Source organism: Peromyscus maniculatus, chromosome 5 (assembly GCF_049852395.1).
Source record: "Peromyscus maniculatus bairdii isolate BWxNUB_F1_BW_parent chromosome 5, HU_Pman_BW_mat_3.1, whole genome shotgun sequence".
NCBI lineage: Eukaryota > Metazoa > Chordata > Mammalia > Rodentia > Cricetidae > Peromyscus > Peromyscus maniculatus.
Genome location: NC_134856.1, coordinates 140974436 through 140984566, shown reverse-complemented (window position 1 = coordinate 140984566; position 10131 = coordinate 140974436). Strand labels below are relative to the sequence as shown.

General features: G+C 43.4%; 1 protein-coding gene across 3 annotated transcripts in view; it reads left to right on the top strand.

Annotated features, from left to right (window-relative positions):
* The first annotated feature begins 278 nt into the window (after window positions 1–278).
* The window catches only part of LOC102904963 (spermatogenesis-associated protein 31D1-like), a 31221-nt gene continuing 21368 nt past the window's right edge, over window positions 279–10131 (top strand). For 2 of the 3 annotated variants that reach the window (XM_076573508.1, XM_076573509.1), the window contains exon 1: window positions 279–396. The gene's annotated coding sequence lies outside the window, so the exon portion shown is untranslated. Of the gene's footprint in view, window positions 397–9334; window positions 9649–10131 lie in introns of those variants that run through there. The other variant, XM_042278588.2, reaches the window with a different exon arrangement.

Sequence of the window (10131 nt, the reverse complement as noted above, 5' to 3'; positions counted from 1 at the left end):
TATGCTGCTGTCTCCAAAAGCCTGAGAACACACTGGAGATGATGCTGTCTTGCTTTGCTGCCTGTTTGTGGTACACACACTCACACCCTACCACACCATCTCTCCAACTGACTGTAGTGTGTGTGTATGTGTGTGTGCATGCGTGCGTGTATGCATGCCCCACGACACCATCCCTCCATCTAACACAGATGCTTCCAGTCATTCTCAGGAGAGAATGTCATCCACACTCCAGATGCTTTTCCCTTGGTTGTCTGAGCTTCAGCTTCTCTTCCTTCCAGAAGGTTCTCAGCAGTTCAGATCCAGTAGACTGTCCTGGACTTCACAGCCTAGAGCTCACACATGAACCAGATTCCAGACTGTAACTCTTGTATGTGGAGTACATACGGTTCTCAAGCGGTAGGTCTGACAATATCCTTTTCATACTTGAGAACCTAAAGCATGACAAGAGTAGACTCTTTTATCTAATTAAATTATATAGGGCCTGGTGATGCTCTGAACAGCTACAACATATACTATTTTAATGACCTCTAGGGGTGAGAGGCAGATGGAGGGTGCCCACAAGGTTTGTCCTCTGAGTTGAGTTTTTAAAGACGAGAAATATAGAGGAAAGGGGGAGAATGAACAAAACTAATTGGTTTGAAAAAATGTAGAGAAGCTATGCCCTGAAAAGACCAAGGCACAGGAAGGACAAGGTGGGAGGCCATGAAACAGCCTCTGAGTTCTACAAGGGCATCAGTGTGTACAAGGGAGTCCTCAGAATACAACTGCATTCCACCAGACAAGGTGCAAGCCTACAAGCATAGCATTGGAAGGCTGAGGCCAGAGAATTGAACATTCCAAACCACACCTGGGGTGGCAGGGGGAGGAGGTGGGGGCGGGGCAAGACCTCCCACTTTAAAAATACAACTGGAAGACCAAACAGCATTCAGAAGTATCAGTCTTGTGCTTATACAGCAAAGTGGGCTAGAAGAGGGTAGAAAGGGGCTGTTGCAAAACTCAGACAGGGACCAGAGTGACACAGTTTATGTGGGTACAGCAATACCTACAGTTTGGGCTTGGAGTTTTCTCTTACCCAATATTGAAACGTGGAAGACAGGAACTCAACTGCCTCAGTGTTCTTGCTCCAGAGGTGCATCAGTCTTTCAGACAGAATGGCTCAACCTGTAATCCTAACAACCATGTACTCAAGCCTCAGCCCTGACCAGGAAGGTTCTCACATACCCACACAAACCCTGTGGCACCCCTAAGTGACATGTGGGGCATCATGTTCCAGGAGCCTCACAAGGTGGCAAATCTCTTTCTTCATATAACCTTGGTTAAAAACTTCACTGTCCTAATCAGGAAGCTCTGAAATGAATGGGTCAGGCCACTGTGGTTAAAAATACTCTTTAGTGCATTTCAGAAGGCCAGCCTTCATTGTTCTGGAACATCTCCCAGCCCCCCTCTCTGCACCTACAAGAATGGCTTTTTTTTTTTTCTCAGACAGGAAAGGGAGTAGGAGTGGGGGGAAAAAACCCACAAGATTGGGGGTCTCTGAAATCCTCAGTACTTCCTAGGATTGATTCAGCAGGAAATGCCTCAAAATAGCCTTTCTTGTCATGTTTTGATGTGTAAGCAATCAGACAGGCTCAGCCCAGAATCAGCACAAACACAGCCAGCCTCAGGCATAGTGGTCTAGGATGAAAACTAACCTGGATTTGATCCCGTGGAAGAAAGGAGGAAGATCCATCTGCCCTTGACCTCAACTGGTGTTCTCAAAAGAGAACACAGGGAACAGGGTCACGGACTTGTGACTACACACACATGTTTGAGGTCATGAGCCAATAACCCAAAATTCCAGGGTTTGCTGGCAGAAGCTATAAGAGAAGCATACAAAAAGTCTTTCCCAGCAGCCTTTGGGGGAACATGGGCTTACTGACACCTTCATCAGTCTACTTCCCAGACATGCAGATGAGATTTCTGTTATTATAAAGTGCCTGGCTTGGGGAGGTTTGCGACAGTAGTGCAGTACATGCTGTCTGCCAAATGTCAGAATTTCAGATGCCCCATGTGGTGGTATTGTGTTCCCCAATATATCGTGCACCCTAATAAATTTATCTGGGGTCAGAGAACAGAACAGCTACTAGACAGACTTAGAGGCCAGAAAATGGTGGCACTCACACCTTTAATCCTAGCATTCCGGAGGCAGAGATCCATCCAGATCTCTGTGAGTTCAAAGCCACAGTAGAAACAGCCAGGCATGGTGACTCATTCCTTTAATCCCAGGAAGTGAAGGCAGGAAGCAGAAAGGTATATAAGGCATGAAAACCAGGAACTAGGCCTGGTTAAGATTTTAGGCTTTTGAGCAGCACAGTTCAGCTGAGATTCATTCTGGATGAGGACTGAAAAGTTTCCAGTCTGAGGAAACAGGGCCAGCTAAGGAATTGGCAAGGTGAGGTGGCTGTGGCCTGTTCTGCTTCTCTGATGTTCCAGCATTCACCCCAATACCTGGCTCCAGGTTTGTTTTTATTAATAAGACCTTTTAAGATTCGTGCTACATCTGGCACCCGACTTGTTGGGTACAAATTCTCGATAAAGCTACCTGCCTGTGGCCTTGCGGGCCCCAGCTCAGACCCAAGCTACACATTGCCGGTTGTGGTGGCACGTGCTGGTTGGATTTACTGAAGGAGGCTTGCTAAGGAGAAGCTGCAGCTGGGGCCCAGCCACAAACGGTGACGGTGGGACCATGGAGGCAGCGGCTGCTGCTCCGAGTTACTGCCTGCTTCTCTCCATGTTGGTGACTGCAGTGATGCTGCTACCTGGGACGAAGGGTTCACTGCTGCTTGTTCAGAGAAGAATTGCCAGGACCATCATGTTACAAGAAAGCATCGGTAAAGGTCAGTTTGGAAAAGTTTGGCAAGACAAATGGCAGGGAGAAATTGTGAAGATTTTTCTCTTCTAGGGAAGAATGTTCATGGTTCCAAGAGACAGACATTTATCAGACTGTGGTTGCTCCAAACCACAGAGGAGGCAAAAAAAAAAAAAAAAAAAAAAAAAAAAATGTCTGCCTGGGAACCATGATCACGCCTAACAGCGACTTTGAAATCTTCAAAAAGATGACAGGAGCACACAATAACGATTCCACATGGATTATGATAAAGCCATTAAGCTGATTAACACTACCAAAAGATCAACTCTGGACTACAAACTACTCAGGACAATTTGAGATGGCTAGCTGAGATGATCCAGCCTGACAGACTACTTGAACAAGGACTTGAAACAAGCCCTGCACTTTCTCATTATGCAGCGACTGGACAAATGATACAGGACTTGACAATTAACCCAGAAATTTTCTTTTCAGGATTCCCTAAAAATGTCTTCACTCTGAGAAAGCAGGAAGTAATTTTAAGAGAACGACGCCCACATTCCCAAGAGGTGGGGTGGATGGTTTTGGGGGTCGTTTAATGAGTTATGGATAATTGTCATTGTTTATGATGGTTGGTTACAAGTTGTTAATTGTTAATGGTCAGGAAAAACACTGAACAAGGAGATTAGATTCAGAGTTTTTGTTTAAAAAAAAAAGAATATAGATATGAGGTAGATCATTGACTCTACTCTGAGAAAAAAAGATAAAGAAATAATAGGATAAATGGGTAGATCATTGAACCTACTCTAAAAAGAAAAAGAGGAAGATATAAAAATGACAAAAGGTAGATTATTGAATCTATTATGAAAAGAAAAAAGAGAGAATATGGATATGATAAGATAAAAAGGCCAATTATTGAACCTACTTTTAAAAAGGAACTACTTGTTTTACATAGGATAAGTAATGAAAATTTTTTTTGTCTGAATTTATCAAATGTTACTGGACTGGACATTGTTAATATATATAATGGAATTTTTGTCTGAATCTGTCAAATGTTAATGGACTAGACATTGTTAATGTAATTCTTGACTATATATTGGATATAGTTTTTCTTGTATTGATTATAAGCTTTTTAAATTTTAGACAAAAAGGGGAAATGTGGTGATATTGTGTCCCCCAAAATATCGTGCACCCTAATAAATTTATCTGGGGTCAGAGAACAGAACAGCCACTAGACAGACATAGAGGCCAGAAAATGGTGGCACACATGCTTTTAATCCTAGCCTTCTGGAGGCAAAGATCCATCTGGAATTGGCAAGGTGAGGTGGCTGTGGCTTGTTCTGCTTCTCTGATGTTCCAGCATTCACCCCAATACCTGGCTCCAGGTTTGTTTTTATTAATAAGACCTTTTAAGATTCGTGCTACAGCCCTGTCGTGGGATATCTTAGCACAGTTGAGCTTGTGCCCCTAACCCCCTTACCTATGACTTTTTGAGCTTGCTCTCTACTTTCCAACATACTTAGTCTCACAGTGCTGAAGAACAAGCTGAACTATGCCCAGAGACTGGGCTGCTAATGTAGCTCACAGCCCTCCCTCCCCATAACAGCCTCCCCACTGCATCTCACCTAGCAGTGCTGTGCACCACAAGTGGAGCTATTTCCACAGAAACATTTGCTTTTGAGAACAAAAGGGAGAGAGCAAACCAAATGTACTTACTGGACACCTTACAGCTCCCGTTCAAAAGAAATGGCGATAAATGTTCCACTTAGGTCCAGGATTGTCCAGTTTTGTACCTGTTTAATAAGAACGCTGGTGAGAAACACGATACATGCAAATGAGATGATGTCATAACCATGTGCTGGTTCTGAGACAGCCATGTGATCTTATTTGCCTTGAGTGTCATCACCTGGGAAATGCTGGCTGAATTCATTTACTATTGCATCCGTCTTGGTCTCTCTTTTGTCCCTGTGGTTAAAATACTCTGCAAAAGCAACTTAGGGAAATGGGGTTTCTTGCAGCTCAGTTCAAGGTCACAATTTCATTTTTATGGAGGAGTCAGAGTAGCAGGAGCTTGAGGCAGCGAAGCACAATGCATCTGAAAAGAAGTGAAGTAAGGTGAGGGATGGACGCATGCTGCTTCCAGGCTCCCTTTCTCCTCTTACACCATCCAGGAGCCAGCCTGGGGAGTAGCACCATTCACAGCGGCAGGTCTTCCCACCTCAAAATCCAGAAACCCCTAACAGGCAAGGCATGCACAGAGAGGCCTATCTCAAGGGTGATTCTAAATTCTGTCCTGTGGAAATAACACAAATCATCACAGCATCACCTCCTTTATTTAGTGTCCATCATTAGGCTAGTGTCATCCATTGCATCTTATGCACAAATCCTACACTTGTGAGACTGATTTCTTTGTATTGACATGAATCAATACTTAAGTTCTTCAAATAGGTTCTCAGAACTGAATGCTTTCTGAATAGGGTTGAGGTCACTCAAGAAAGAAAGCCAGTAATCAGCACATGGGATCTCATGAGAGTGTTTTGCACAACAAAGACATTCAGAGAAGAGACAGTTTCAAGAGTGAGAGAAAACCTTTGCCAGCAATATATCCAACATAGGGTGGGTATCTAAAATATACAAAGGACTCAAGAAACTAAACATCAAGAAAATGATCCAGTTAGAAAATAGGCCCTGGAGCTGCACACAAAATTATCAAAATAAATACAAATGGCTAATAAACATTTTTTTAAGTATTCAAATTATTAGCCATCAGGGAAATGCAAATTTAAACTACTTTGAGATTCCATGTTATCCTGATACCAATGGCAGTCAAGAACACAAAATGATGCTGGTGAGGATGTGGGGAGAGAAGAACAGTTGTCCACTGTTGGTGTGAGTGTAAATTGGTGCAGCCACTGTGGAAGTCAGTGTGGAGATTTCTCAAAAACCTGTAATAGAACTTCCACATAATCCATCTGTCCCTGCCCCTGGACATATATGCAAAGATTCAATGCCATCCTGCAAAAACACTTGCTTATCCATGTCCATTGCTCCTGGAATCAGCCTAGAGGCCCATAAACTGACCAGTGAATAATGAAAATGTGATAGAATGGAATTTTACTCAATCATAAAGAAAACTGAAATTAAGCAACCTGCAGGAAAATGGACCAAATGATATTATACTAAGGTAGCCCAGGCCAGCAAGACAAATGCTGTGTGTTCTCATGTGGATCCCAGCTTTGAATTTTCACAATTGTGTGTTAATTTGGAGTGTCTGGAGGACAGGAAGTTAGAAAGGGCCCAAGAGGAATGGAAGGAATGAGGTCTTAAGGGTTGAAGTGTTAGTAGAACTCAAATGCTATGAAAGGGCAGGGGCACTGGGGGCTAAAGGTTTAAGTGGAAGCTGAGGCAGGGGATGAAGAAGAGGAGTTGCCTGTGTAGGTTAACCAAACTGCAGATATATACAATTCCCTTATAGAAATACACCACTTTACATCTGATTAAAAATAGAATTTTTTAAGGTCTGAACACAGGTACCCTGCATGGATAGATAGGGGGTGCTTCCCTAGAAGACATGAGTAACTAAATGAAAATCTCAGTACTAGTATGGGATAGCTACCTAGGAGTAACTCGTCAGAGAAAGCCCAGAGGACCCTAAAACAATACAAGCTATTGATCGCCATCTGTCTCGGTTGCCCATCAGAACTAGGTGGTGAGACTGTTATTGAAGACACACGCACTTCAGTTGCAACATAGAGAAAACTGGAACGGACCTCAAAACCTCCTCCCTGGTACCTGAAAAGTGACTCATAACTGGTCAAGGGCTTACAATAAGTGGCTGTTGAATGCTCTGCCTTTTATGAGACTTCTATAAGCACCACTAAAGCCTGCCCAAGGCTCAGGGACACAGCATAAAAGCAAACAAAAAGAATACAAGAGCCAGAGGAGACACTGTAACTACCATCTTCTGGGTGTGGCATGGCTGTGGCGCTCAGGAATTCATTGCAACTGTGGCAACCTATACAAGACCTGCATGAGATGAAGCTGACAATATTGACTACAGAAGGCAGAACTGGACTCAGGGGAAGGAGCAGGGAGGGCTGTCTGTGGGAGGTTGTGGATAGTTACCAAGAGAGATATCTGAATGTATGAAATTATCAAAAGATAAAAAGATTCAAAACATTTTAGCAATTGAAAATTTTCCTAAGTGGTTTAAAACACTTCATTTCCTATAAATTATCTGGCTATAGCAAACAATTCCAACATTTACTGGGTGCTTACTAACTTACTTTACTATTGAGTTCTGAAGAGCAAGCCTAGCACCGTATGCCTGCTAGGCAAGCAGTCTACCCCAATACACTCCTGAGCTACATCCCCAGACCAAGTACTGAAAGCCAGTATTAAACAGTTAATCACTTAACATCACAACCAGCTCAGTACAGTGTTGCACTTTCCCTGATAAGTGAACTAAACATGTATGTCAATGTCTGTTTTCTATAAAACATTCTGCTATATTAGACTTGAGACTCAGAGCTCGGAAGAAGGAAAGGATGCACTTGGACTCACAGTCTGGGAAGTTTGAGTGCGTAGTCCATTGGCTTTAGAGATTTGAGGCCTATTATGAAGCAGAACAAAATGATGGAATTAAGATGTCATGAGGCAGCAGCACACAGCTCACAGTGGAACAAGTCCACGCCCAACCAAATCCCAGCATGGAGATGGGACACAAGCATGAAATCCCAGCCCTAGCCAGGAGCTATTGGCAATTGTTTGCTTCAGGGAGAGGGAGAGTGTTTAAGTGCAGCCCCTGACAAGTCAGCCACGTTCCAGGAGAAGGCCATACGCCCAAGACCATTTGAGCTACACAAATTGATCTTGATCGGTTCTTTGTTTGTTTTTAAGAATACAAAATTGGGTGGGTGAGGAAGAGTTGGGGGAGGAGATGAATATGATCAAAACATGGAACTCTCACAGAACTAATGCATGTTTTGTTTGTTCTGGTATTGGGGGGGGTTGTTTTGGTTTTTGGTTTGGTTTGGTTTGAGTGGTTTTTCAAGACGGTTTCAATGTGTAGCCTTGGCTGTCCTGGAACTCACTCTGTAGACCAGGCTGGCCTCGAACTCACAGAAATCCACCTGCCTCTGCCTCCTGAGTGCTGGAATTAAAGAAGTACTCCACCACTGCCTGGCTAACACATGTTTTAAAACCAAGTTAAAACAGGCAGGAAATAAAAAAAAGAGTCAGTGGGGGCCCATTGAGTTGGTGTCTGTCACAGGATGAAAGAGAAAAGGAGACCATGGGCTAAATTGTCTTTAAAGGCACCCAGTGACAGAGGACTTCCTGCTGTGAGCTACAGAAATATAAAGTAGGAATTCAGCTGACTATGGAAAAGCTATTACCTGGAAGAGTCTCTTCCGGAGGATAAAGCCAAAACTCAAGGTGTATTGGTAATATTGGCTTTTGAATATATTAGTTGTATCCTGCAGCAAATTTCTTATGTGCTATTGTAGCTTTCCCATTTGATTCTCTTCCCAAGAACTTCTAACAGTGTGATCAATCATCTATTGGGCTTAACTTCCCATATACATTCCCCAGCTGTGTTTATTCTTCATTAGCAAACATCTGGCCAGGGCCATTCTCCATACAAAAGTATTTCATCTAAGATACTTTTCTGCATCCAAGGACAAACTGCAGATAGATAAGCATTAGCTCATCTCACCTACAGATAAGAAAATAACCACTAACAATTAAATCCTTAACTCCTTACCTTCACCCTGGTTTATTTACACAAGATCCTAATTTAAGGGATTTACTGCTTACAATTCTGGCATAGTGTTTTGAACATCTGCTAGTTACTGACCCAAGGAGTTTACTGACAAGGCCAGGCAGATGATAGGTACCAAACTTCATCTCATATGCAAATTAAGCTTTAATCCTCCCTCCTTTATCTCAGCCCAGGTGTTATTCCTAGTTCTAAAGATTCCTTCCTTAGCAATTAACTCAGAAAGGATTTTACTTACCAACTACTACACATTGTAATGCAGGTTGCCTAGCAACCAAGTACACTCTTCCTCCCCCTCAGCTCCACCTTACCAGAAAGCGGCACCGCTGAAATAAACTGGGACAAAAGTGGCACCCAAGGAGAAAAAGACAGTTTTACTTTACTAGTGACTTATACTTACATATATAGACTCCTCAGGTTTTACCTAGCCACTTCTAAGATTATAGTCTGAGCACATAAATTCCTTTTTAGAATCCCCTAATGGATTTTAGCCCTTAGTTGACCCTACCGGAGAACTCCCATTAGTCACTCCCCTTTTGGGGTTGTAAAAGAAAGCCTGACAGTCACTGCCTGGTGTAAACTCTTACCAGCCTTTATGGCCCTGAAAGACTTCAAGCCTGGTGACCTCGCGTTGGCCAGAGAGTTGCTGATTGTGTGTGTATATGAACTGGAAATTTGAGAGGGAACGAAGTGAGAAAACAGCAGAAGGGGGCGGAGAGGAGCCGAGTGTGAGAATGAAAGGAAGCTGAGCAGACAGAATTGACTGAGAAGAATGAAGTGAACGGACTCAGGAGCTCGGTGTGCTTAGAGTCTTTCCATACCCCTAAGTTCAGAGCCGCGGCTGGTTGTTAGACTCTTCGATGGACCCTGGGAAAGACTATAAAGGGCTGGACCCTTCGAGTCTTTAATAACTTCCATTGGTCCCTGCTCTTAAGCTTCGTACCATCTTTCAACTGGGAGTCAGCCTTCATTAGAAGCACATGTGCCTCTGAGGGCCATTTCAGATTCAAAAACCAGGAGACAGGTTAGTTTGTCCATAAATGGGAGATTTGGGGTTCTGATGGTGGTTTTCCTAACTGCAAAAGCACTATGCCAGTGATTTTCAAACTTCAGTGAATTAAAAGTCACCTGATGTGCAGGGCTACAGAGGTGGCTCCACACGAAAGAGTCCTGGCTGCTCCTTGAGAGCACCTAGGTTTGGTTCCCAGCACTCACCTGGCAGCTCACACCCATCTGTAACCCCAATTCCAGAGGAACTGACGCCCTCTTCTGACCTCCAAGGGCACTGCACACATGGCACACAGACAAACATGCAGGCAAAACACTTACATAAATTTTTAAGTTTTTTAGTTACCTAAAGGAATTAGATAAAATGCATATCCTGGCAGAGCATGATGGGACACATCGTTAATCCCATCACTTGAGAGGCAGAGATGGGCAGATCTCTGTGAATTCAAGGTCAGAATTCCAGTCTAACCAGGGCTAAACAGAACCTGACTTAAGAGAA